This window comes from Aptenodytes patagonicus, chromosome 2, assembly GCF_965638725.1.
Source record: "Aptenodytes patagonicus chromosome 2, bAptPat1.pri.cur, whole genome shotgun sequence".
NCBI lineage: Eukaryota > Metazoa > Chordata > Aves > Sphenisciformes > Spheniscidae > Aptenodytes > Aptenodytes patagonicus.
Genome location: NC_134950.1, coordinates 138,095,570 through 138,122,675, shown reverse-complemented (window position 1 = coordinate 138,122,675; position 27,106 = coordinate 138,095,570). Strand labels below are relative to the sequence as shown.

The 27,106-nt window shown below is 38.3% G+C and overlaps 1 protein-coding gene across 6 annotated transcripts in view; it reads left to right on the top strand.

Annotated features, from left to right (window-relative positions):
* The window catches only part of HDAC9 (histone deacetylase 9), a 499,339-nt gene that overhangs the window by 110,791 nt on the left and 361,442 nt on the right, over window positions 1–27,106 (top strand). Inside the window, exon 1 of one of the 6 annotated variants that reach the window (XM_076331378.1) lies at window positions 24,875–24,951. The exons of the other annotated variants lie outside the window; for them this stretch is intronic. The gene's annotated coding sequence lies outside the window, so the exon portion shown is untranslated. Of the gene's footprint in view, window positions 1–24,874; window positions 24,952–27,106 lie in introns of those variants that run through there. 6 annotated transcript variants of the gene reach the window in all.

The following is a 27,106-nucleotide window of genomic DNA, read 5'->3' as shown; positions in this document are numbered from 1 at the left end:
TTAGTAATTACATTGTTAGTAGAATTATTGTAAAGCATATTGACACACCACACAATTATAACTATAAATAGTCTGTAAAGGCTCTTAGTGGGAATGAGATTAAAAAGTAGAAGAGTAACAATCTTAATACTATATTTCTTGTCCCCTCTCTGTAGTTGGAACTACAGTCTTATACTCGTCTCTAGCATTGTTTGCCATTTTTTAGGGTAATGAGCTTTTCCTTTTCTGAGGTTCGTCAGCTTCTCTTAGTTGCTGAAGAACAGCGCAGTACTGGTGGAAATCACATAGCAGAGCACAGAAGACACTTTCCTGTTTGCTCCTGTAAACCAACGCTGCAGTAGTGGTAAATGCAAGTAGTAAATGACAGTTTCTTTCACAATATTGCTTTTTCCTTTCTCAGAAGATATTTCATTGAAAGAAAGATGTGGGAAGCTATGCTACTGAAAAGACAGCCTTTCATGTAGGACAGTAAGGCCAGTACGGGTCTTTGAATGAGATGTGTGGAGTCGCACCCAGTTACAAACTGTTGTGTTGATTTCCATAGCAGCAGGGAAGGATGAATAGTGGACAACAACGGTCCTTCTCATCTTCAGAATGAATATAGCAAGTTGCGTTGTATCTTAGTTTTTCAAGTAGGAGGTGTAAGGAAGGAAAAAATAATTGAGTGTCTTCAGGCCAATGTAATTGGATAGATTTTTTTTTTTTCTTGCTTTCTTTCTTCTCTTGCTAGGCTGCAGGCGGGCTTTTCTGCCCTCCCTGCAGTTAAAACAAAGGAGAGAAAGGGAGAAAAAGGGTAAACTATAAGTGTCCGTGATTCAAAGAGTGATAGAAAGCCACTTCCCCATCTGCTGCTACTCATTTGCAATGTGGAAGTTCTGTAGGTGAAACTGGATGTCATCTTGAAGTGCAGTCTCGCTGCTGGCGTTTCCTTCTCTGTGTCTCCCCCTATCCTGCCACTGCCTCCCGCTGTGCCTCTTCCTTACGCACCTTTTTCTCTGAGAGCTATTGCCTCCTTGCGTCCCTTGCCCCTGACTCCCCTTCCTTGCTCTGACCTCAGCCATTGCACCACCAGTGTCACTGCTGGGTAGCCTGAGACAGAAAGCCCAGCTTAGCTGGCACGCTGCATGGCGTCAGAACTGGTAAGGAGAGGTTAATACCTAGGCTTTGTGCTGTGCTGTGTTTTGCTAGATGGGAACTGATGGTGTAAATCACATGAGGTCCAGAAACATGGTGGTGGTTTGAGGCCCAGTGAAGCAGATACACTGAGGTGCTTTGCTGAAGCAGGGGAGGAAACACCAGGATCTGAAGAGACTTGGCTGAGTGGCACGTTGTGCATGCACGTTCAGGTTAGACTAATGGTTTGATTTTTAGGATAGGAAGGAATTTTCCTCTGAGTCATGTTGGCAGGAACGAATGCGGTTCTTTTTCCTTCCTTTACAGCATAGAGCCTTGTTCATTTGCAAGGATCACGGGGCATGTTTCACCTAATAAAATTTCTGCAAGGCTACTGCAACACCTTTGTTTTTTCTTTCTCCCTGCTCTTTCTTTCTCGTTCTCCCTCTCCCCCTATATCTTTCTCCAAATTCCTTCTTTTCAGTGTACTGCTGCTTTTGATGCTCATGGTCTGTCGAGTAAAAAGTCTGACACTTGTTCTAAATATTTTGAGGAATATTCCAGAAAAATTTAGAAGAAATTAGATTTTTTTGGCTTTTGACATTCTGAAGGGCTGGTATTGGTTTTGGTGTGCACCTACCTGGAATTAAACTTCGGTTAAATCAATCTTTGTAATTGTGAAGAACTCAGCCAAGTGACCCAGGGGGTGTCTGTCTATCTTGGATTCCTGTTAGCTACTTTTCTTGCTCTCTGCACCAGTTTTGTGGTTTGTCCTCTGAGGTGACTAATTTTTCCATGACCTGGAATGCCCTGTAATGGGAGCAGAGGTACTTGACATTGTATTTTGTATTTGAGTCTGTTTACCACACAAAATTTAGCTGTTACAGCATTAATTTCCTTTATTGAGTCAGTCCTTGAATTTACTTGTGTTTTCTGAAGTGCATGCGTAAAGTAAAATCGGAGAGAGGATGCTACATTACATATTGGAAATCGAAGGCTTTTGATTTTGAAGATTTTGTTCAAAAAAGGAATGTAAGGGTTACATTTTTGCCCCCCCTTTTTTTTTCTAATTTAAAAAATCTGGTGTATATTGTAGGAGTTGCTTGTGGGTATGTAGGAAATGTACTATAATATACACCAAGTCATAAATCTGTCATAAATCCTAAAATCACAACAGCTGTTGTACTTGACAGTAATGTTCACTCTGTGTTTATTAAAACTTTTTGAGCTTTATGTTTCCTAATTGTTCATCGCTAACGAGGTTCCCACATCTTATAGGGGTCACTTCCATGCCTCTATCAGGAGATACTCAAATGGAGTTTGATCGTGCTGCTTGTCAGTGGGCTTTGAAATCTAATTAGGCAATTACAGCTTAAATCCACAGCTCAAAATAAATGGAGCTCCATCTTTTCTGTGAGCTATTTTCTAACAATGAAACCTGCTGAGTGCAGACTAACTACAACGGGCAACGCACAGATTTTGTTCATCAAGAATAAAAGTGATGCCGAAGTATGCTGTTATACTCTGAGAAATGTTACGGGCCACGTTTTGAAAAATTGGCATTTAGCAGTAAAATGTACTGTATGTGCGCATGTGTATATGGAAGCCACCTATTTTGTGCAGACTGCCATTTATACTGGCAAATGAATTATTGTTTGTCACGAAGAATGCACCTACAAGTTTAAAAGGGTGTTTCACTCACTCCAAGCAGATCTTCAGAGAGGTTCCCATAAGAAATTGACTGCTTTAAATGAAACAATCTATCTTTCAGAAATGTGAAAGATAAAAGACCTATAAACACCCAGAAACTTTTGCCTCTGATGATACTTCTTAGCATTTTTTTAAAAGCTTACATAGGTGCCAGGATAGACACTGGTGTTTCAGCAAATGAAAAGTCTTTTAGGGTATATTAGCACTTGTGTGTGTATGGATTGCACTGTTGAACCTTTGCTGGTTGCTGACTGCACGGTCATAGGCAAGCTTCACTTACAATGAGCCTAAAAATTCTTCCAAGCTGTTAATCAGAGTAGCCATTGCAATGAAATGGTTTTTCAGATAGAAATTTCCCCTCACCCTTTTGAATCTAACATAATTTTAAGGTGCACAGCATTAACGTCAAAATGGAACTCAGGGAATAAATCATTTAAGTCTAGACTGGAGTTGTGTTGGCCCTGAAAAAAAAATACATTCTCAGATTTTTTTCCAGATGATGTTGTGCAAATTTTGAAGAGGAACAGTTAACACAGCCAGATTTCAAGTGTCCTCTTTTTCATATTTATGTAATGTATTTATAAAATTGTTCTTCACTTGTTCCTTTGCTGATGGGTGCCACTGAAAATGACCAAAACCAACTTTGTGCATTTTTTTCTCCTTCTAACCATGCTAGTCTCTCTTTTCTCATGACAGTTCCATTTAGATTCAGCTGAATGCATTACAAAAGCATATTTATTTCTAAAAAAAGTACATAGAAAAACAGATATTATCCAACTCAGTGTTTCAGTATACTGCAAAGCTATGCCAGTCTGAATAACTGCATTATCTGAGAGAAAGTAAAGTTGTGGTTTGTTATATTGCTTCTTATTTAAGGTATTTTACGGGTTTTAGTTATATAAAAGTGGCTTAGCTTTTCTCATTCTGCCTAAGTGCTCTGGTCACACGAGCAGACTATTCCTTTTGGGTGTAATAGCTTTTAAGGAGAAACTCTTCACATTTCTACACTCACCTGCATTTTTTGACCACCTTTCTCTTTCCCATCCTTATTTTCTTTGATTCCTGTTTTGTATGGTATGTCAAGCTCTCATTGAACTACCTGGGATGTCAAAGAAGCTCTGCTTCTTGATTCCTTTTTAGAGTATGTTGGTCTAGTCTGAGAAATTAGCATTTTATCCCAAATCTCTGACCGTTGACTCCGTTAAAGTATTACATCATGTTGGACATAGTTGTGTGGATGGCTGATTGGGAATTAATGCTTCTTCAGCCTTCAGCAAAATCACCAAATAGCAGAGAGAAACCTACAGATGGTACTTTAAATTAGTATTGATATGATATTGAAAAAAAATCTGGAGTACTGAGATTATTTTTGAGGCTCATCATTATCACCTAAAATCTGCAAAATTACAAAAAGAGATTTTCCTTTTTTCCCTCTTCTTCCTAACAACATCTACACAGGTGATCTAAAGGTGAGACTTGGCAAATATCCATCCCAGTAGGATGCTTTGATTTTAAATCTTTAAAAACAGGTTTTGGATTAGTCCTTCTTACAGTATGAGTTTAACATGTATGTGTTACTTCAGTTATTCTGATAGACTAAGTCAAGTATTTTGGTGATGGCATTTCTTAAGCTTCTTAAGAATGAGTGAGATGATGTTTAACTAGGATCTCTTCTGCTTAGCTTTAAGCCCACAGTGCACTGTAATCAAAGATACAGTTTCTTTTTCTTATATGGTAAACTAAACAACTGTCTTATTCCCCCCCTGAGAAAATTCACAAACACTTTTCTCTTTTTAAGTATCTTTTCATATCCTATTGAAATTTTGATTCCCTCTGAAATGACTATTGTGGAGATAAATTCCTAGCATATCTCATCTTGCTTTGCTTAAAAGAGCTTAATGTATGGAAAAGAAAAGGAAGAAAGAAGTCCTGAGGTTTTGTGAAGACTCTTTCAGTAACTTTTAAATCCCTTTTCAAAATAAAGCCATAATATGGTAGCAATAAATTAAGAAAATGCCTGTTCTTTATGAGACTGTATGTTTCAGCATATTTACATTTGAAAAATGTTTGCTGCATTAATACATTGTTGAAAATAAAATTAGTTTCCCAGCTTTTTTAAGATCAGCTCACTGAAACCTATTGCTGCCAATACCAAGGTAATTGTTTGTTTGTTTATTTAGTAGTTTCATCTCTTTGGCTTTTAGGACAGAGAGTTACCGTCAGGCCTTATGCTCTCTGGTTATTACATTACACATTTATCACCACCACCCCGCCCGGCCCTGGAGAACCTTTGTTAGGTTTTGCCTGCAGGGCTCTGGCTGCTTGGGCCAGAGGTAAGACAAGGGGTAGCAGCACACTGCCATAGTGGTAAGCACTATTTCGAGAAGAAAAGCAAAGATATGATGGGCACAGAGTGTTGATGTCTTCCTTGTTAATTTTGGAAAATACTTGCTGGAGACGAACTTTCCAGGCCTTGCAGCTGACTTTATTCTCTGTTTTTATTTCCATTGTTAAGTTTTTATCATCTGCCAAGGTCTTAATATCCTAAAAGGCGGATGTGGTCCAGTCTTCTCTCTTCATCCCTCTTACGTTTTTCCTTCCACATATCTTTTCTTTCCAGCTGCTTTGGAAGATGTTTCCTAAACTGATTTCCAGCCACAACCCTGTGGCCTAAACATCTCCTGACTTCTCCCTCTTTATAGCCGAACCTAAACTGCCTCCCTCATCTTAGCTTGCCTTCTCTCTTTTCCTATCTTTAGGCGTTTTTCAATGTATGTATAAGTATTACTCAAGATTTCTGTCTATTAAATAAAACAAAGCAAAACAAAATACTGCCCCCCTTGAAAGACTTCTCTGTTATCCCAATGGTCAAGTGCTATCCTGTTTTTCATCTTCCTTTGCTTGTAATTTGTTTCAATAGATCTATGGCAAATACCATAATGTGGACTTTTTTCCCTAGTATCTCCAAAATCTCTTCTAATACAGACTCCATCCATGCCTTAGCTTCTTCTAAGGAAGGTCTCTTAATAGTGCCAGAAGTCTTTCACTTGCTTACTCTTCTGCCCTGCTTTTTGATGCTGTCATTACTCTTTTGGAATTCATTCTAATATGTTTGTATGCAATATTTTTTTATTTTTCCTCCCTTCATTTTTTAAAATGTCATTGAATATTCACTGAGTATTTACATTTTATTTACATTTAATAATTATGCCTGGTTTTCCTCCAAAAGAAAATGGGTTAGATGTAGCCATAAGTCTGAGAAAATGGCATAAGTAGCATTGGACGGAAATGTTTTACTGGTGAGAACCCTCTTCAGGTAATGCATTTTCAATACAGACCAGACCCCTCTGCTACCTCCCTGACAGCAGGGAGCAAGCGAAGTGGCAGCAGCCGTAGCTGTGGTGATGGCGCTGCCAGATGAATAGTTTGCAATACTTACTTCAGAGAAGAGATAACACAGCTCCACGAGGAGTCCCAGTACTGTTCAGCCAGTCTGAAGAGTTGTATGATAGACTTCAGAGGGACCTATCAATAAAGAAGAAAAGAGGGAGGGGTAAGAGGGAGGGACTGTACTGTTCTTTAAAAATAAAAAAAAATTCCTTGCCTGTGCACTAAATGGCATGAAGGCAACTGGTAAAACGGCAGCCACACTTACTATCTAGTAGTCATAGATTGCCATAGGAACCATAAGTGTATCATCCCTTCCATTAATTTTAATTGCCACTCAGTGTTGAATTAACAGTGAGTATCAGAAACCACAAACGTATTACTTCAGTGTAACTGTAAATATTGTGACCTTGAAAAATACTTCTTCCCCTCCCCAGTCTTTTTATATTTTTGTTAATGTTGACCTTCGAACCATAAGAGCATATACACAAAATAAATGAGGGAACTACGGCAATCATTCTGCCTACTGCTGCCATCTCCTGGCTGGAACCGACCCCACATATGGACAGGTTGCTGTTCCTTCTGTAGTGAGAGAAAGCTCAGACAGCACAGACCCATGTGTTTGAGGAACTAAAGGCTGTACGGTATTTTCATACCATATGTATGTGGGCAGTTGGTGATGATGGTGTACGTACAGCCACAGATAGTTAAATTACATTGCTTTACATACAGACGGCACAAGTCTGTATTTTATTAAATATCCAAATGAAAAAAAAAAAAAAGCCAGATCCTTCCAATTTGTTTGCATTGCTGTAGTCCTTTCTTTGAACATAGGCCCTGATCTAACAAAACGCTGTCTGCACCCTTTTTCATTTCCACGGTTCACGTTCCCACCAACAAACTTTTCCAATTCATTCTGCAGAGAAGGTCATCTTTATCAAATATATGTTTCCAGAATAAATATATATAACCTTCTGTATATTTATAACTGGCATGTAGGAGTATTTTTTTGAACAAAATCCTGTTGAGGCAGATGTCTGGAACTTTCTTTAGTTCTGTGTCAAAGACACATGGCTCATATCTTGTCTAAATTTGCTCTATCCAATTTACATCAAGCAAGTGTCTGGTCAGAAGTGGTTAGTTGCTAGAACTCACAGTGGCATTACTCTGGGAAATTTCTGATGGATATTAGTCATGGGATCAGTATGGTGACTTAAAGCAGCCAGATAGATGTTACAGAAAAAACTACAGATTAATTTCCAAACTGTCAGTGTTGCTTTAAAAAGAAATTAAGATATATATTATTTAAGGGTTGTACCAGGGAGTGTTTAATATTAAACTCCAGTAATGCTTGTGACAGTAAAACTGGTAAGAGCAAATGACAAGTCAGTTACAACAGGTTAAAATCACAAAGTAGCCTGTACATCATTGCTGCCCTCTCTTTGTCATTTATCCTTCTTTTGCACAAAATGGCAGAGTTTTCTCTAGTGTGTCCCAAAAATGCAAAATTACTTTGAACTCACTGTCAGGTGCCCTAGTATTTGGAGACTGTTTGAAGCACTTTGTGTGTGGCTGTTTGGGTAAATTCCAGTGCCGGGGTAAATTCCAGTGCAGGGTGCTGTTTATGGTTAGTATTTGTTAACCCAAAACTTCTAAGAAGTGTTTTTTTCCTGAGATTAAAAGCTGGGTTTTTTAATCCTGTGAAGATGTCATTGTTTCAGAAGAGGAGGAGCATGTTCTGGGCTGTGCTTGCAGGCAGGCTGCTAAAAAGCCGTTCTGCCTTAGTAAGACTCCTTTCCTTAAACAGCTCGTGGTGGTTTCATAGTTTTATCAGCTAGCTTGTTACAAGCATAATATTTGGTTCTCATTCAGCATAAATGACTATAAACTTAATTTGTCTTTGATAGTGATTATTAAACAATTTTTCTATTGCTTTTCAACAGTGTTCTAAGTCAAGAGTGCTATGAATTGAATATCATGCCAAAAAAGGAGGTCAGTAATTATGGGTACTCTATGTGAAGTGCTGATACTTTTTTTTCCCTAGCTGTGGTTATGTGAATAACATTGAAATATGAAGAAAACACCGTATTTATTGAGTGTCCCAGGATTCAAGTGTTTTATTTTGGTGGCAAGATGGTTTCTATACTTTCCCAATAATTCTGTCGAATAGAAGATTGCCAGGTATTATGGAACACTGTTTTTCAGGCCTGTGAAATTGTGGTTATAATTGCCAGATAATGAACTGCATCTTTGTGGGGTTTTTTGTTTTTTTGGGGGGGGTGTTGTTTTTTTCTTTTTTGTAAATGAAGGAGGAAGTGTTGATCCTGATTTATAAAAGGTAGCAGTACTATACAATTAAGGTACGTTAATAACATTTAGTGGTGCAAACTGAGAACTGAAGCAAGAAATGTTACTTAAAGCCTTGCACTGAATTTGTCACAGTGAGGTGGCAGGTCTAATAGTGTAGCTAGAACTGCGGATTATTGCCCTTTGTTATCATAAAATAAGGGAGTATTGAGGTAGGTCTTCCTCATGCTTACCAGTATGGGTAGCTTAATAGCTTGATCTGATTAGTTGTTGTTTTGGCTTGACAGGCTCGTTGCCCTCTCATTTTCTATGATGCTACTATGAATGCATCAGGAGAAGGCTGCTGCTTTGTGAGACTGATATTACCCAGCTGCTCTCCTGCATTGACCTGTGGTTGAGGAACACAGGGGCTGATCAACGGAGAAAACACTAGTTAAATTTTGTCATCCTTTCAAAAGCAGTTTGAACGGAGCCAGTTCAGAGTAGGTGACCAACTGCCTGACCTCGCATCTCGTAGAAGCCAGCCTGTGGGGGGACAGGTGCTTCATCCTGCCGCCAAAACTGCCAGGGGACAGCGAGCTCACCCTCCAGCCCTCCTCAGTCACCCTGCTTCCCAGGCTAGCTGGTTAAGTGGGAATGGCAGCAGCAAGGGAAAAGAATGAAAAAAAAGCAACCCTCTTCAGAAAATACAGCACAAGGAGATCTCTGTACTGGGCAGTGCACTGAAGGCTCTGCACGCAGTCTGTGGGGAGCCCTTGGGAACGGGGCACGCAGTGCAAAACTCTCTGCAACCATCCCAAAACTACCCTCTGAATAGAAATTTCTTGTGATTGCGTAGCTGCATGACTGCTTCTGCCTTACGGGTCCCTCTGCTGGCCTTATTACTCGATTGAGTATTTTCAAATAAAGTTCCAGTTTGTCCTTCTGTGTATTATCATCATTAGTGCTGCAGACCCGGTGAGGGCAAACCCCAGCTTGCAGCTTCCCAGTCTCTTCTCCAGGTTTGGGTCGCTGGTAGTGCTGCAGAGCCTTTCGGAACCAGGGAGGAAGCAGCAGGTCCAAACTGGTCAAGAGTGGTTAAGAGATGGAGGTAATTAACTGAAACACACAAGGCTTTATTTAAGTACTTCTGTGTGTTAGACCAGGAAGAAGATACAGTTTTCTCAAAGCAGTCCAAGTGAGTTTCTCTACTATTTGGAAAAAAATGTGAAAAACATTGGAGTTACTGTTTATTATAGTTTAAGCTTATCATGTTTGCCAAATACGTATCTATGTGAGTGCACAGAAAATGTGTGTGGCAGAGAGGGATGGGAATATTCTTTTTGGGCTAATTAAATTCTGAAGATGAAAAAATGCGGTACACAATCTGTAGTGTTTCTGGTAGGTTTTGGGTGGGGTGGGGTTTTTTGTTTTTTGTTTTTTTTTTTTTACTTCTGTTCTCTTCTTATATTGATGATTATTTATTGGCTTTGCATCGCGGTTCAGGATTTGTAATGCTTCTTACTTTTTTTTTTTTTGCAAGTTTATAGCCAAAGCGGGTGTCATAAATTCCGTAAGCTTCAGTTTATGGAGTTTTGTTTACTCTGTTTCACCATCAACCTGGATTGCATTCCTCTTTTCTACAGCTGAACAAGCAGAAGGCCATATCCATCAAAAACATAGTCCTGAACAAAGTGAGCTCATACAAACTATATCCCTAACCAGTACCGAATTAAAATTGATTTGTACTTATAGGACAAGAAGTCATCTCAGATTTTCTGCTCACCTTCTAGGTTAGTTTATTAGTTACCTAAATTTAGCTTATATGAGGATGGACTTAGCAAACTAAGTTCTAAACAAGAAACTCCTGCCAGAAATAGTGGTGTTGGGTTTTGTTTGTTTTTTTTTTAATTTGTATTTTTTTTTTTTTCCTTTTTTCTTTTAAATCTTTCTGTAAAACTGGGGTGAGGGAATTCTGTCAGATTTATCTTCAAGTAAGAGTATTGGGAAAAATCTTGTACTCAGTCCCACTACTTTTGCCTTAGAAAACCTTTTGCGTGTCTATTGCTCTTTTCATTTTTATCAGTAAAACCACCATCTGAGCTGATTCATAGAGACTGCTGCAAATACATTTCACTTGCCAAATTCTGATTAAAACCCACTCATGCCTGAAGCTAGCCTGGGATTTTCAAGTTATCAGATATCCTTATGCTTTTCATTGTGCTAAACCAGATTTTTGTATCAAGTCTTTGCTTTCAATCTAATTTAAAGGAAATTATGTAGAGGGAAAAAAGAAAAGTAGAAAGAAAAAAGCCTGTGACATTAAGTTGATTTTGACTGAGCGAAGTAGGTTTTAGTGATGGAATGAAAGGTCGTATTTTACATAGACTGTTTATTTATCTAATAACATAGAGAAAACACGGCTTTGTGTTTAAATCCAAAAGTTGCATTTGCGTTCCCAAGAATGCTGCAGTCCGGTAGGATCTCAGACAAGTCATTTCACCTCTTCATACCAAATCTCTCAGGATTCTGCATCATGCTCAGGTTTGTGCTCCCCTCCTTTGTTCTGCTTGCAGAGAGGATCTGGTCCCTTCCTATAAGTGATACACTATCTGCTGCTCCTCTAAACCAAGGTATTGTGCAAGGGAGCATTGATAGTCCTGGAATACGGTGTGGATTACTAAACTTCAAAGTGGAATTAAATCCCATGCACAAAAGAAACCTGTATATATTTTATTCCAGTCTTGTTTCACAGCTGTATTTTCGTAAGAAAGCTGAATTCTCTTTGGTTAGTATGGGCATTCAGATGCATTGGTTTTGAAATTAATTCGAGTAATGTTACACTCACCTTGGTGGTACTTTGTGCAGTTTATGCACTTTTGTTTATGTAATTATATAGCATATTCAATATCTAATTTTTACAGCATCATTATGTAGAAATAATAAATGATATTTCTTTCTTAATAGAAATTTTTGTCAGTTTGAAAAGAAGCTAGAATTAAACTTTTAAAGCAGCCTTTTAGTTTTATTTCTAATTCTTAAATAATTTTATTCTGCTACTTAATATAACATATTAAATATTTTCTATTTTTTACATTATATTGCCATAAATCTGGCTATGTGAGAAACACGCTTTCATCAAAACATACTATGTGTTTATTACACATCAATAGAATTGATTATTACAATTAATGGATTTTTTTCTGTTTCTTCCTGGCTAGATTGTCAGAATCTCTTAGTACCTGAGGTTGTTTAAAATCTCTTAGATGTCATAAACGGATTCCACAATTAGCTAGCACACTACACCATGTCCCTACAATACACTACAGTAAAAATAAGAGAAAAAAACCAGAATAGTTACTTTGTGTGCATACACCCAGTTTTTGTGTGGTTTCTTGAAAAAGCAAAAAACCCCAAACCCCTACCAGCCCTGTCCCCCCAACCCTCCCAACCCAATGAGCTATTTTTCTAGATGTGTGGTTCACAAGATACTGACTTACAGGATCTATTGTAAAGTTAGAGTTCAAAGAAAACAGATTATTTCAATATGATCTGTTTGTTCTATACTCCCCCCATTAAGATTAAGTATTTCTTAACTTCTTTACAATACCCTCTAAGGAGAGAAGCTATTTAAGAAACTAGTGCCATTTTTAGGGTCTGGTAAATAATAATAATCTGGTAACAGTTCTATCTGGTTAATATTATTCCATATATTAAAAATATGATTATTTTGCAAACATGTCTATATATTTGGTATTTGCAAGTTTCTGGTAAAGAATAAATAACTGTTTTCGCGTATAGACTGAACCTGTAATTGGGATCTGAGCCTGCATTTAAATGAAATGTTAAGTGGACTGTAGAAGCTGTGGCAGGCAAAAATTCATTCATCTCTGTCCTCGTATTATGAAATAAGATCAAAAGCTCATATGCTTCCTGAATGGGACTTATGGTTTGGACTTTTTCTTTTTTGATATTATACCATAAATGTCTTATGAGGGCTTTCTTACTGTATTTCTCGCAATATAGTCCATATATGTGGTTTACTATATTTTTTAAAATTTCCTTATTTCACACTTCTTAAAGTCCCTTCCACTTCTTAAGGATTAAAAAATATATCTTTGTGGATATAGCCGCTTTGAATTTCATTTCTACTTAAAACAGTAGAGAGACTCCCCGCCAGCAGTGGTTAGCTGAGCGTAGTCTATTGCCATAAAGATAAACTGCATAGGTTTCCCAGCAATGAAGGTCAAAGGACACATGCACAGCTATTTATTTGCTTTTAAAACAGAAGGAATATGATTTATGCAGGATATTAGCTAATGTCATAGCGTTGAGCTTTGCAGGTGCGGCCATGGGAGCCTGACCCCCCACTAATCCCCCTAAGTGCAGCGGGCATGCATGCAATAGCTTTGTTGTTGCCGTGCTGCTTCTTGGCTTGCCTTGTGCCGCGGTTTGAGAGGTGAGGCTGCGTTTCCCTGGACAGGCTTCCAAACTTTTGATTAGATTTGAATTGAGCAAGTTACAGACATTTGGGCAATACATTTGGATGGAATTACCAATGCCCAGAGTTGTTTTTATTCTTATTGCATGTGTTAGCTTGCTTGGGTTTGATGCTGGTTTTGCTTAGTTCTGTTTTAAACTTGTGCTGGAAGTACTTCCTAGCCTCCCACCTGTCCACTGATGCAAAGCGTGCTGAGCGCCCAGAACTGAAGTGATCGACTCTGCAAAGGATTCATACAAATGGTCCGGGCTTGATCCACACACACTCTTAAGGGAAATGACATTTCCGAGACCTGGCTGTAATTGTTTAAAAGGGCCTAATAACACATCTTCAGAGTTTCTTTAAGTGATGCATCGTTGCCCTGTCTTACCTGCATTCTGTAAGAGGCAAAGTATGGATGACCTGCTTGATCTACAGCCTAGTAAAGGCAATGGAAAGAGGCACGCTGGTTTTTAGGCCTTGTTACCTTGTTTTGCGTATGTGTAGAGAGCAGAAGTGTTCCATAACAGATTACAAACAGCAATCCTATTGCTTCTCTTTCTCGCTATTCTTTCTTAAGTTACTGTTTGGCTTAATTTGAAGTGGTGAGCTTATTCCTTGTGTGCTAGCAGTGTGTAAGCTCCAGTTGAGATGTAACTAGATGATCTTTAGAGTAGGATTTACAACAAAAAGTCATTCATTCCTTTGCTTGATGTTGTTTGATAGGTTCCAAACACAAATATAGGCTGTAATTTTAAATAAAAAAATAAATAAGTAATGGTGTTTTAACACTATTCTGAATAATAGTAAGAACAAAACCTGGAAGTGATGAAGTGCATTAATATGACAGATGATTGTACTTGAAGAAAAACTAATTAGTGATGGTTCACATCAGAGTTTGGCTGTGAGATTATTAACTATAAAGATGTGGACATAATTGCTTTGATTTGAAATATTTTCTCACAAACAATTAGGGAATTGTGGCAATTTAAGAACAAATGCACGTGGAATTTTTGCAGGGTTTATTATGCCCGTTACCTTTTCCACAAAGGTAAAAAAGCATCTCTTCCCCAAAATTGTAAAATGTATTGTTGGCATGTCTAGTTATATCAGACTCATGTAGTTCTTCTCCCTTACCAGGGTATGAGGGAGAGAGAGATGTTTATAGGGTGTGTTAAAAAAATGTGTTTTGTAAAGGGGCAGGTGGAAACCCCTAGAGGGAGCCAGAAGTCTTCCTTACAACTGCGCTCGCAAACTCTTACATGGAGTTGAAACTGTTTCCTAGAGTAAATTACTCTTTTTCCTTCTGATACGGTATTTATTCCTGCTTTTTAGTTTGAGGTTTAAACATACTGTTGTCTGTACTACTCAAAAATGTATTTCACAATTTACATGTTGAACTTCATAGCTATTGACCATGATGTTTCAAGGAGGGGAGCGTGCAGCGGCGATATGCGGTGGATGCTGGAGGGGGCTGTGGCTGTGTCCTGCTGCGGTGGTACAGCACTTTGGGAGGGGGTGTGTGCGTGTGCGCTGCTTTCGACTGTGCTCAGGGGGGAATGAGGAGATGTTCCCCTCCCTACCACAAATCACATCTGTTTTTTGAACTGACTTTTGAAATACAGCATTAACAATTTCCTTGATGCCTTACTTCTTTTCGAAAACTAAAGACGTTACAATTTGTGAATTTTATATTTGCTGTTTAGTCTAGCAAATGAGAAAAAATCCCACTTTTCACCTTTTTTCCTCTCTATAAGTAGAAGCAGAGGGTGAGAAAGCGGTTTCATCCTTCTACTCCTCTCCACCCTTCCTCTTCTAGTCTTAGCACCCCAATCCCTGCAACCTGTTCATACACCCTTTGCTTCATAAGCGCCAACCTTTTATCCCACGAGCAAATTTGTTGACAACTTCACTAGAAAATATATTTCCTTCTGGGAATGTCATGCTACGCGCTCAGCAAAATGTCTCCCAATACCTTAGCGAATCAGCAAAATATTTTAAGAAATGCTTTATTTCTATGAACCAAATACCCTGATGGTTATTGGATTTGTCACAGCATATAGGGTTTCTCCTGTAGCGGTACTGACCTTCGTATGCTGTTGCGTTGCAAACCAACTCTTTATGTAATCAAATCTGGAAAAGAATGCTTAATTAACAATAAATGATCCCATTTTTAAAAACAACAAGTAACTAATTTTGTGCACCATCATTAAAGCTTACTTTTTTTAAACTGTGGTGGTTTAGCATTTTGAAAACATGGTTTGAAAACACAGCAGCACATAGAACTATTTTTAATCGAAAGGCTATCAAACCGCTTTCAGCAGGACACCACATTTACGAGTGGACTTGGATCTCGTAACTCCTGAGTGCCACAGAAATGAGCAGGTTATGAAAGGCTTTTCTCCCGAGAAAAATATATGTGCTATTTAGCCATAAATCATGATATACGCTCATTATACCACAAAGAATTAAAGAATGCTAAGTAAATGACTTTTTCCCTCCCTTGTGCTCCTGAGTCATGTTGTAAATGCTGGATTCTGTTGTTGAGTGATGCAAAAGCTACTGTCGCAACCTTTTATTCCCTGGGTGCAAATTAATCCTTTGTAATGTAATTGAAGGAAATTGATGACATTATTTGCTGTATCTTGGGTATCGAGAGCATGCAAGCAGGAGGGAGTGCAGAACCAGTCACCACTCTGAACTACCGTTGTGTGAAGGCTCAGGTCAGCAAAGATTCAAGTAATTATTCAGTTTGTGAACTCCCTTGCACTTTTTTAGTATTCTTCTAGTTATCTTTGTATGTTTTTCTTGACATTATACAGTGTGCTTCTGTCCTACACAAAGTAAAATATCCATGACATAAAAAAAGAAAAGTTATCCTAGCAGTTACTACCAGTGCTATGATACAGTTAACATGTAAAAGTGAGCCAGAGCAATATGAATTCAATTGTATTTCATTGAATTAAGTGTAAACTTTATCATGGCTTTCAATATGAGAGAACTGTTTGTAATAATCTGTGTAACTGGAGTTCTCTCTCTTGTATAAATTTCTTCAAATGTTTGATACCAGCTCTGAATAAATACTGCCTTGTTTTAAGTGGCTGGGTACTGCTCTTCAGCAAACAAACTTATAACATTTGATGTGGATGTTAGAGGGGAAATAGTCGCATTTGGAGTATAGAAATATGTTAGTCTGCATTCCAAGTATATAAATTATACTTTCAGCTTGAAAGTACTGTAGAAATGTACATCTTGTGAAGGCAGATTAAAAAACACCAGATAGTAAGAAAAAAAAGGCAGCACAAAAAACCCCAAATGAGAACAAAATATTGTGATTTATAAAGTATGCTTCTTATAGCAGCATTTCTGAGTTTCATGTGCTAAACACCTACTCTTGACCTTGAATTGACCTTGAAGTTTATGAGCTAAAGGTAACAATTATGCAACAGCTAAAATATGCAGACAGGACTTTACTGCCTAAAAAGAACTGCTGTCCTGTGTTTTGTTTGAATTAACACACTTCGCTGTTTATGCAACTTAACTTTGTCCTATTGGAAAGCAGGGGGAAAGGAGTGCTGGTAGCTAATGTGCAGAATTCTCAGAACAAAGCGGGGCGAGTGTAGGAGGGTGGCAGATGCATCGTGTTAGGTCAGTTCTGCAGGAGAAGTTACTGGCTCTTTCTTTGTGCCATTTCTGAATGAAACAAGTTTGCCCAGTGAACGTCTCCAGCCAGAGATTTAATGCTGAGAAAGCTCAGTTGCAATATAAACTTTCAAGGAGGGTGAAATGAACCTTTGTCATCTAAAGCACTCGCTCAGAATAAAGCGACCTTGTCATAAACTTGGTTTTATTAATTTCTATCATGTGTTACAGCCTCTACAAGGTGGCATCAAACTTTAACCTTCCAGTCGTGGTGAATTCATGAGGTAGTAAGGTGACTATTGCATTTGCTGTACATTACAGCTCTTTTTCTGAAGACAGAAATTAAATGTGAGAAATAACTTTAGACTGTAATTTGGACAGTGATCACAGGTATCCCTTATAATTTGAATTGATATCTCCATTTCTCATCCTTCTGTAAACAAAAGGCTTATTTGTCTGTTTAAAAAGACACCCCCCCCCCCAAATCTATTGCATTGTTCTTCTATTTCACTGAATGATGAATAGACAATAAATTCCAGTGTATAATGACATTTTGAAAGTAGAGGCACTCAGACATACATATCTAGTTTTACAAAAATACTTTTTTGTTGTTCATTCTTTATAGCGACGTGGAATCTCAAAGCAATACAGGTGGTTTGTGACATACATGCAGGTTGCTAATTTTGGCAATAAATGAAGCATCGCTTGGATCCTATTTTATTCTTTGCGTTGGCCACAACCACTTGATTTTTCATGAGAGAACTGCCAAAGGTGTAGTTTCAATTTTCCTACTGTTTTTCATGCTCTAAGACCTTGGAACAAGTCACACAAGTGTCTGCATCAGGTGCACAGTGATATTTTTATCTACTTATCTACAGGTGTGTTTAGGGAAGATGCTGATATTTGGAGTTTTTTTAAGATAAAAAAGGGCTGGATTCTTAAGGTCTGTTCCTCTCAGGCAAAATCAAATGTACTATCTGTTGTGTTGTCCTATCTCTGCAACAAGGACTGAGAAAACTAATGGAATTCCAGGGCATTGCTTTGAACCGCAGGTGTTAGGTTGCTGTGTCTTTCCCAAACAGATGTTTTAGCTGCAGAAGAAGCAGACCAAATGCACATACCCCAACTCTGGAAATATCTGAATCTAAATGTGTAAATGCATGGACATACTTCCTTTATATTAAAACTGCAACATTATCATTATTAAAATATTAGCTAATGATAAAATTGTTCTTTGGATGCTTTTTCACAACATAGAGATAATGAATATGAATATCACATGAAAACGAGGCACATTTTCCCTTGAGAACTAATTGTTATAGATGCTATGAACTCTTTTTGGCATAATACACATCTTTGGTGACAAACTTCCCTAAAAGCATCAGAAAACGTTTTCTTTCATATTTATGCTTTAATGGAGAGGTTTCTAATGGCTGCAAAATCCTCTAAATAATAATGAAACCCTGTCATTTTATATTTTCTCCAAAATCAGGTGTGAATGCTATTCTTTTGGAAATTATAATAAAATGAGTCCCTTTGCCCAGCTGGCTTTCCTGGGACCTACAGGGTTTTTTTTAGGCAGAATAAAATTGATCTCTTCAGTACTGCCAGTGTGAAATACAGTTTGCCCTTCTTGCTACCTTAAAAATTTGTTACACTGCTGTTCTAGGCTTCATGGACCTTCAGCTAAATTATGACATCTCAGATATGATTCTTTTTCGCAATTTCTGTAAAAATAGCTAGTTATCTATGCATGAAGGAATTTCCATTCTGGGAAAAAAGAGAAGCTTTTTCCCTGAGTGTTGCAGTGTATTCTAATGAGCTGAGAGACCATCCCTGACCTTTGCAGGTTAAAGAGACTCCTCACAGTACAAGAGGCATGCTTTGAATCAAGCCCTGTGTGTCAATTTTGCTGTAGTGGAACACCTAGGAAATAATGTTCTTATTATGTAATATGTCTCCAAATGCTGTGATGATTCCCTGCGTGTTTTCATGACTTTCTGCCTGCTTTCTCATTTGAAAGATCTAATAGGAGCTTTCCTCCAGAGCTTCAGAAGGTGCTCTCAGTGGATCCAATACAGAAACTTTTTATTGCAAAAAACCTAATTTAACTAACCCAAAACAAAACTTCAGTTGGAAAGGTTTACGTAGCCTAGAGGAGAACTGACACCTCCTGGAGCATTCAGTAGCCCATCTTTCCCTGACTCAGCTTTGGCCCTGGTTACATCTGGGGCTGACACCGGAGTGTCCAGCTGTGCAGCTACTCAACAGTTTGAGGCTGAGTCTCTTTCTTGTTTTCCTTTTAAATGCATCCATTGCATCCCCAGGCAAAGTGGGAAATTTTTTGAAGTCTAATTATTTGGCAGTATGGCAAAAAAATCTTTTTCCCCAGGAGAAGGTCTGCAAGGCTCTTCTCATTTGGAAAGGAACTGTCTTTCAGAGAGGACCCCAGAGCCCTTTGCTCAGCAGCATCTGGTAGGCTTCAGTAAGGTTCAGAAGCCATTCTGCTGAGCCTCGGTCTGGTAATGCATCACTCATGCTCTTTAAGGCAGTCTCAGAAATTAATAGTATACTGCATGTATATGATGTTTCCTGTCCCTAAATCTTTAGGTCGCTTAACTGTACTAGCTCTCCAGAATACATCTCATTTTTTCAAAGTCAAGGGTGGGAGACTTGGACATGATGTCAGTATGTTGTACTGAGTTTTATTAATATTGAAAAATTGACATAGGACTTGGACTAACAAATTAGTACTATCTACAGTAAAATGCAGAGATCGGGAATTAGAGTTGTTGAATGTATACTTCCCATGTGAATGCTTCAACCTTGTCTTCACAAGATCAGAAAATCTTTCCTGGCCCTGGGGGTAACTCTGTCAGTTTGCTGAGCATAATGATAATGAAACACCACCTGCTATTCCTTATTCAGAGTACTGCCTCTTAGAGGGAGGTGCTAGGCAGTGGGATTTAAGATTATGAATGGCATATGCAAAGGATACCATGGGCTGAATGGGGCATCATCTTGCAATGCATCACCTACTCCAAGGTAAATTGTGGCGGTGTACACTTTTCCTGGATGGGAAAGGCAAGAAAGTGCATGTCAAGACACCACTGGGTAAGAATGTGCGCATAGGTAAATAACATATAGTAGCTGTTGGGTTTTGCTCTCATGCCCTGTGTTTTTCACAGTAATGATTTCATCCACCAAGGAGCAATAATCTCGGTGCTTAAAGTGGCATTTATGATGATGAATATAGTTGAGCTTTTTTTTTTTTCCCTGTGTATGTCAACTTGTTTTCTCAGCTTCAAATATGATATGGCCTTATTTTCTACTACATATTAATATCACCATATGCGAGAAATAAAACCCAGAGGGAGGATAAGTGCCTTTTCCAAGACCACACAACAAGTCAGTAGCAGAACTGGAATGAAACCACAAGAATTCCTGGCTTTTTATTAGATTTTTAAGGCATTTTAGAGGGCTTCATCCAGACATGTAGAGAATAGTTTCTCTACATGTAAATTTTAAACGTGTCCGAAGGGTGATTTACACTAAGCTGCGTTCTATAGTATGGTATAAACAGGTGTTTGATGGCACTGTCTACCTGCTGGCATTCTTCTGATTGATTTTCCCAGGCATTTGGTGGTACTGTGCTTCTGGTAATAAAGAAAAGCTAAGGTAAAGAGGTCAGCGGTAGCTACAGCAGATGGTTAAACCACATGTCTTGTCCTTAGTAGCATTCTCACGATTTGGTCCTTTTAGAGAGTGACGGTGAAAGATAGGACAAAAAACCCAACCATGTGCAGTCCAGTGGTATTGAGTAGGTGGTATAGATAAAAAGTTCTTTTGTAACTAAATTCAGTAAGTAATGGGCATTGCCTCTCAGGGGCAGAACTGAACATAGATGTTGCTGTGGGTACAGTTGCTCATTGAGACAAAAGATGATAAAAACAATTTGTTGAAAAGTTTGTATCAATTCCTATCTGCTTGAACAGGAATAATGGATTTGGGGGGTGGGAAGGAGTGGAAGTAAATGCTCAGCATCATATGCTTTCAGAAAAATACTTATAGTGTCTTTAAAAGCCTGTTTATCTTTAACCTGAAACATTTGCCTTCATTTATATCAGTACAAAATCATGTAAAAGTGAATGGCTGTCTTTTACATTCACTCTCAAATGGTGTAAATGACAAACTAAGGAGAATTAGCCCTATTACAGCTTTCTTTTCAATAAGTTCTTATAGCAATGGTATGCAGTAGACTCCCTTAATTAAAAGCAAATAAATACACAGAGAACTGAATTGATGGCATCATTTAGAGTATCCATGTGATTTGGAGAGCAGATTGTTCGTAACCTAATGGAAAGTTTAACAAGCCGGCCTCTTCCTTGGTCCGCTGCACAAGCGTCCTGGGAACTGGCGGTCTGTCACGTTCAGAACGTGGCACTGTTGAATGCTTGGCCAGATTAATTGAATATTGAATTTATGCCTTACAGCTACTTTTTTTTGGTAACAGCAGAAAATTTAAACTGCAACTTTACATTCAAGACACTCAAGCATGAGATTCTTCCTGCTGCACCTTTTGCAGACTCTTAACTCAGATTCCTTTGAACTGGGGAAAGGAAAGCACATGTTGTTTCTGGCCTGGCCTACCTGGCAGTGATCAAAACGAGGTCAGAGAACTCAACATTTATAATAATAGATGGATTTTAAGTAGTTGATACCTACTTTTTGCTTTTTAGCTGAGTACTGTTTGGTAATAGAGCAAAAGAATTTACTCAAGCTACTAAAAGCAATACTGTCCCCAGGATTTTTATTATCTGTATTTCACGTGGGCATTTTAATGTGCCATTTCCTTTGCTATGCAGATTTTTTCAACTGTGCCAGTCCTTTACTGGGAGAACTCCTAGCCAACTTTTCTTTCTTCTTGAAAGACTGATTCCCTTCCCCAGCTGCTTTGGTCGGAGTGCAAATGCTAACTCAGCGCTGGCAGGCTCTCCTTAGCGGGAATGCATTCCTTCCTTTGCAGGATTCGACACCGGGAGAGCAACTGGCGCTCGGGGCAAGTCCCGGAGGATCGATAGCTCTTTCAGTGGGATGCACTTTGATGGTGAGAAAGTAGCCTGCTTTGTTAAGCTGTCCAGATGATCAGGTCATAGTCTGGACTGCACAGCCCACTGTTTGCCAGGCCAAATACCTGTTTCTCAAGACCCTGACCAACAAAGTGGAAAGATTTTTCCTATCAGAAAAAAAATTGAGAGAGTTATGGAAAAGTTTGCTATGAAAAGTAATTTGGTATTGGTATGCATAAACCTGAGCTTTATCAATCTGTCTTCAGGAGTTGCTTTTTTTTGGTGAGAAGTGCTGATGTTTTACAATTTTCAGATTTCATGTTTTTTTCCTTTTTAAAACACCAACAGGAAATACTGTGAACTTAATGCTGGAGATAAGGAACTATGTAGTCATTGAAATGACAAAGAGTTTGCTTTCATGAATTTGGGAAATTTTTATCTAATTTAATCTAGAAATGAAAGGAAATTATAGGAAATATAAGGAACTGCCATAGCTAAAATGTCAGTTGTTCCAATTACTTCATCTTAGAAAAATGAAAATTCTGCACATCCTTGACTTAATACCAAAGTATGGCTCTGAAATGTTTTTTCTGTCAGTTCTTTTTTTAATTGGAATGTCAAGTCAAGAGTCCCGTATGACTGGAACAAACTGTTTCAGTATAATCACATTGCAAGCTATATTTATCAGCTTCTTTGACTGTTGAGATTTTATAGCAACCAAAGTTTCCCTGCCCAGAATCCTAACACATGCTCAGAAGATGTATGATACAACTGAGGAGTTTAAATTTGTGTTGTAATTTTTTTTTTTTTTTTTAAAGAAAACCAAAATCCTGTAATAGGGCTGTGACTCTGTTTTTGAACTTCCTATGAAACAGTAAAAATAAAAATAATCTTGAGGGTAGGCATCCAGACCTAGGTCTTTCCCCACCACTCAGGTAGAGCAAGGTACATTTTTTGCTTGCTTTTTACCTTGTGCCACCCCAACTGTCCAACTGTCTGAATTCAGGTACCTTCTTGGAAAGCAGAAGTTACACTTGGGACCTCCTCCAGCTGAGAAGCGAAGTGGATCTAGGTTTCCCATTTCCTACTAAACTGGGCTTTCAGGGAAAAGTTGGCTGGGATCTTGAAGCAATACTACTTTTCTGGGACAGCTATGCTTTGAAAAGAAAGCCGCTATGACTGCAATTTGAGAGAAACCTAATTTTCTTGGTACATGTTAGTTATATACAGAGCACGGCTACCGTTAGGGTGATTGGGGTGCTGCTCTGCCTAGTTTCTAGGCTAGTCAGGGGTCAGGCTCAACCGAAGCGCTGCATAGATTGGACCAAAGAAGTTGTGGTTTACAGAAAGACTGACTTTTGGGCACCTACAGCATCCTCAGACCCAAAGGAAAGCGCTTGGTGAGTTTTGATGCTGCTTAGGCTGTATGGGAGTTCAGGAGAATTTCACTGGAGATTTGGAGTTTGAAAAACTTCAGTTATTTATATTCTGGTTTGGATCTGGTGTGTGATATGACTTGAGTATTGGATTCCCTGTGTTGTGCAGGAGAATTACTCATGCAAGTATTTCCTGAAGTATTATGTACTCCCTTAACTCTTAAGTAGCTGGTTTATCAATCTGGGCATGAGAGGCTGCGATCGCTGCCTCTTCATGACCTCATGTCCTTTACGATATCATCTACAGGAGCTGTGACTACGGAGTTCAGAAGTTGTGCTGTGCCACTGGAGTGGCTTTTTTGAAGCAGACTTGAAAATGTGTTATATGATTACTGCAACTTCGATTAATGCTAATATTTGGGATAGTTTTGTTCCGTTCCTCATTTGCCATGGATTCATGGATTTTAAGACTAAAAGGGGCAAACTGATCATCACATTCAACTGCAGGAATATGAGAATCAATAAGTGTTGCTCTAAAGCATTTTCTCCAGCATTCCTATCATTTTTCGCACATATTGTGCACATATTACCTTTCATCATGAGCTAACGCTGGTTTTGCTGTAAGGAAATTATGAGGCTGTGAAATAGAAATAGAGGTAATCATTAGGTTGAGGACGGGTGTTCTGTTTCATAGGATGATCTCTGTCAGTATATTATTCACCTTTTTAGAAGGAGAAGAACATGGAAAATCAATGAGCAATTCCATGTTATTCTACACACAGAAGTCCTGCAGCAATCTGTGCTCAGCAAACCTGGGACTAGGGAATTCTAAACTTCAGAAAAATATTTCAGTTTTTCTGAGCAGCCTTCACTGGATTTCCTAGTGAGAAATGCAGAGCACTTGTGCACAAATTCAAGCTATTTTTCTTTTCCTTGATCCTGGTATTCCAGGAGAGCCAGTTTTGCCAAAATACCATATAGGTAATTTTCCTCCTGTAATCTCTCAGTAAGTGAGTGTGCGTCATGCCAGTTAGGACATGATAAGTCGCTATTGAAAGAAAAACCTTGGTCAGGTTTTAATTCATGGTACACCTCTGCATTGGGGCCTTTAATGTTGCTGTAAACATGAAATGAGAAGGCAGGCTTGACTGTAGTGGGCTTTCTTGCATGCAAAGTTGCTTTGCTCTTTCTTTCTAGAGCGAAGCAAACGCAGACTTGCACTCTCAGTTTTTGCATCTAAGATAAGTTGGATAAAGCTCTTTTTTAAAGCAAGCAGAAGACGTTGTCTTGCAATCTGTTGGTAAGTGAGAGACGTGGGCCAAGCGGCTGGCTGAGCTGGATGGGAGTGTGTTGCTTGCCTTTTATTTTGCCCTTGCTGGCTATATACCTGAATGTTGCTTGGCACATTTTGCATAAAGATTGTATTTAGCCCATAACAGTTTGCCTAATGAACCGTTTGTCCTCTAGTAGGTGACGCTTTAAAACCTTTAATGAGATGTCAGGTGGATTGCAGTGGTTGGCACTGATGGACGGGGATACTGAAGCACTGCCAAAGTGCTGGTGCAGGGGTACTAAGGTAAAGGTCTTGTTCAGAGCTTCTTATCATTTAGGCACCAAAGCTGTAATTACATAAACAGAACTGCTTCAGCCAGCCCCACATGTCATTATGGATTTTCCAGCTAATCTGTCCATTCATCTTAATGGTGCAGAACTTGTGCTTCGTGTCACTCTCTGCCTTTGTTCCACTCCTTCATCTCTTGAAACGTCTGTCATGAAGAAAGTGTTTATCTTGAATTATGTGTTGAAGAAGGTTAGAGTGCACACTTCTGAAGCTTGGCATGAAATTTCCTAAACAAACCTTGCCGGTTGCTTCGTGAAAATAACTGAGGTATGGATTTCAGATTAACATTGTGCATTAATGTTTTTGGAAGCACTTTAAAATAACGGCTGTGGTGTTGGTGAATAAAGGAATCCCGTTGAAGTGCATGTGACATCTGCATTATTAACAAATCAGCTTATTCATTGTAATGAATATTATTATGAGAAATGTTATCTTAATGCACAATGATTAACAGTTATTACAGAGACTTTTTATTAACTGAAAAATTTACTTGTATTGCATTTTAACTTAATACAGCACAAGATTTAAACGCTTTTCTACTTGGGTGTTTTTGTATTGGGCTAACACTGGTATTGTGTTGCTGTACAAACACTTGCGGGACATAAGTACATGAGGAGGTGGAGAGCACAATGTGAAGGCTCAGGGACCCGCCGGAGCTTGAGGCACGAGAAGGATTACACTACGAACTGCAGAGAGTCTCTGAGTCACGAGCAGCTCACTGCTGTGGAATGAAATGACTTCACTTCAGCCTCTCTGCTTCTCTTTTTCCAATAGCTATCTTTAATTTAAGCTGTGATCTTTTCCTTACCCCTCAGTAAGAGATGGTGTCTGCTGGATTTCTTCAAGTCATGTATAATATTCCAATTCTATTCCTTAGCCAGTTGTGCATATTCTTACGTGACGCTTGTTTTTCTGAATTTAGTATCTTTTTTTTTTCTTTTTCTAAAATCAGTATTAGCTACAGTTCTGTGTCTTTATATATATATTTTGTATTAAGATACGCGTAAAATTTGTTAGGGGGAATGAACAAACAAGCTAAATACATTTTTAAGAAATCAAATATGTTCAGGAGGCTGTTGGGATTCTCAAGGTTTGTTTTCCCTAAATTCACGTGTAGAAACAAATAAAAGAGAAAAGGCGTATTAAACGCATCTGACTGCTTTCTTAGAAGTGTGGATACTGCTTTTCCACTTCACTTAAGATCTTTGCTGTTCAATTTTCAGCAATTTACGGAGATATATACTAAATCTTAAGAATAGGAATACTTCTGTATGAATCAATAGGATAACTCATGCTCAAAACTGAAACTATGTCTGTGCACCATTCTTACTGAAGCCTAAAATGTGTTCTGTAATCCAATTAGCAATCCTCTACTTTTTTGTCTCACACTTCTTTTTTGTATTCAGAAATAGCACATTGTTGTTTTTCCTGTGGATTAAGGATTTCTGAACGGCTGATAGCAATACTAAGGTGAATTTGGAGATGCAGGTAGTACTCAGTAATGCAGCTAGACATGGTGAAATTCATTTCTGTAATTAAAACAATACTTCCAGTTTAAATTCAGTTAAAATCTAGTTGGTGATTTCTGCTTTCAAATAAAATTCTTGCAATCCTGTTAAACTCAGTGGAATTGTCAGCTTGTATTTGAACTCAGGATTGGTTTTCTTTAGGGTCCAATATTAAATAGAGCAGAGTGTGTGTGGGTACTGCACCTACTCTAAAAGTAATGTCAAGGTCTTACAAATCCTCATTAAAAGTAAGTATAAACCAAAAGAATTGAATGGGAGATCTGTGGGCTTTGAAATGTCCGCATTCTTTTCCAATCTTGAAATGTAATATATTTATTATAGCTTATATTTATTCAAAGTGTGGAGTAGAACCAACTGTTTTAAATCAGCTTCCTCTCTATATATTACTAAACTGCATAAACAGCAGTGGAAGACACAAATAATTACACTCCTTTTTGTCAGAGGAACAGGATTAAGCAAGACAGAACCAGAATGGTTGTCTGTAATAGAGATTAGTTAATATAATACCTAACAGCAGCATTGCCAATATCTAGATCTACTTAGGAAGGATAATGGTGTACCAGTTTGGGAGTTTCAGGTTTATACAAATTCTAATAGGTGTCTTCTGCTTTAGGAACATAGAAGGGTGGGAACAGATGATTTATGTGGTGCTCAGGTGCCAATACTTGTCAAGAGACTTTGTAGCAAGATTGAATTTCTCTTGTCTAGATATTTGTCTTGTGCTATGTGATTATTTTTGTTTGTTACTTCTTTGAGGAAATCAGTGCATCATATAATTGCTTAGGAAATAAACTGCTGCTATAGTATTTGAAATGTCAGTTTTGTGCTGCACTAGACCTCTCATAAGTGAAAAGTAAGAGAGAACTAGGGTGCCATAAATGACATTTCAATAA